This window comes from Pseudophryne corroboree, chromosome 8 (genome assembly GCF_028390025.1).
Source record: "Pseudophryne corroboree isolate aPseCor3 chromosome 8, aPseCor3.hap2, whole genome shotgun sequence".
Taxonomy (NCBI): domain Eukaryota; kingdom Metazoa; phylum Chordata; class Amphibia; order Anura; family Myobatrachidae; genus Pseudophryne; species Pseudophryne corroboree.
This window is the reverse complement of record NC_086451.1, coordinates 161,524,804-161,526,617: the sequence shown is the minus strand read 5'-3', so window position 1 is coordinate 161,526,617 and position 1,814 is coordinate 161,524,804. Positions and strand designations below refer to the sequence as shown.

Sequence of the window (1,814 nt, the reverse complement as noted above, 5' to 3'; positions counted from 1 at the left end):
GACATGTCTGAGGAAGAAGGCTATATTAGAGAGGAGCGGGAGCAAATGAATGTGGTGTCTCCGCCGACACCTGATTGGATGGATATGTGGAATGTTTTAAATGCTAGTGTAAACTCATTGCACAAAAGATTAGACAAGGCTGAAGCTTTGGGACAGTCAGGGTCTCAACCCATGCCTGATCCTATGTCGTAGGGACTGTCAGGGTCTCATAAGTGCCCACTATCCAGATTGTTGACACAGATACCGACACGGATTCTGACTCCAGTGTCGATTACGATGATGCAAAGTTACAGCCAAAATTGGCAAAATACATTTGATATATGATTATGGCAATAAAAGATGTTTTGCACATCACAGAGGAGCCCCCTATCCCTGACAAGAGGGTACATATGTACAAGGGAAAGAAGCCTGAGGTAACCTTTTCCCCTCACACGAGCTGAACGAGTTATGTGAAAAAGCTTGGGAATCTCCTGCAGATTTCCAAAAGGATTCTTATGGCGTATCCTTTCCCATCAACGGATAGGTTACGATGGGAATCCTCCCCTTGGGTGGACAAAGCATTAACACGCTTATCCAAGAAGTTAGCCCTCCCGTCCCAGGATACGGCTACCCTCAAAGAGTCTGCTGACCGCAAACAGGAGATTACCCTGAAGTCCATTTATACACATTCAGGTACCTTACTCAGACCGGCAATTGCGTCGGCCTGGGTGTGTATGTGTAGTGCTGTAGCGGCATGGACGGATACCCTAGATAAGGATACTATTTTATTGCCCCTGAGGCATATAAGAGATGCTGTCCTATATATGTGTGTATGCAAACTACAGGTGGTGCTGCATGGCTCACACCCTTTTACTTGTCTTGTAGAGCAACTCTGGAGCTGTTACTGGGTCCAGCTGCTGCAAGAAATCAGCTTGAATGCTTCAGGGGCTGGGGCATGGCCAACATGAGCCCCACACTGATGGGGGTGTATAAAGCGATCTAGGGGTCATCCAAGCGCAACCCCACAAAGGCCGCCATGCCCTGCGTGACCATTTTCTCTTTTCATATGCAGACGAGGGTTGCAGCCAACTATACCCATTGCTTGGATGACATCACCATATGCGAATCCATCTGCTGCAGGCCTTCCCCCAGGAATGCTTGCACTAGTTGTTGCATTTGGTTTGTTGTTTGGGGGGTGCTTCAGTATTAGGCAGCCTTCTGCCCTCACACATTCATCTGAAAATGTGTTCTCCCTGCAGTTGTTGTCCCCAGATGAGAGTTCCCTTGTGCTGCCTCAGTTGAATCTCCTTTACTTGACGGAGGTGTGCCTGAGCAGCGGCCCTCCCCAGCCCTATCTCAAATCATACTTATTTTGCTTAGGTGATACCATGGTCATGAAGATTGTTTTCCCAGGGTGAGGTTCATTCATTGCATTCTGGGTATTCTGACCTCTGTGATTTCCCCAAATGTGGGAATCTCGACTGCATAATTTGTGGTGGGGGGGGGGGGGGACTGCATTTGTGCTTTCCCCTGGTTGGCTCTGGTATAATTTAGATCTCATTGTCTCAGGTCTCTCTCCAGCCTAGTTTGCTGTCTGTTTCCACTTCTCTTTTCTTGAGCCCCTCCCTTCTATGCCCTTGCGCACTATCCTGACTTCTCCCGTCTGCTTACTTTGTGCCTTCCAACGCACAATGCGAACTACAGGTGGTGTTGCAGGGCCCACACCCTTTTATTTGCCTTACAGAGCAGCTCTGGAGCTGTTACAGTGCCCAGCTGCTGCAAGAAATCAGCTTGAATGCTTCAGGGGCTGGGGCATGGCCAACATGAGCCCCACA

The 1,814-nt window shown here is 48.8% G+C and overlaps 1 non-coding gene across 1 annotated transcript; it reads left to right on the top strand.

Annotated features, from left to right (window-relative positions):
* Positions 1-1,342: 1,342 nt before the first annotated feature.
* LOC134951834 (U1 spliceosomal RNA) lies at positions 1,343-1,512 on the top strand. The gene has a single exon (XR_010184500.1). It is a non-coding gene; the product is annotated as a U1 spliceosomal RNA (small nuclear RNA).
* Positions 1,513-1,814: the final 302 nt, after the last annotated feature.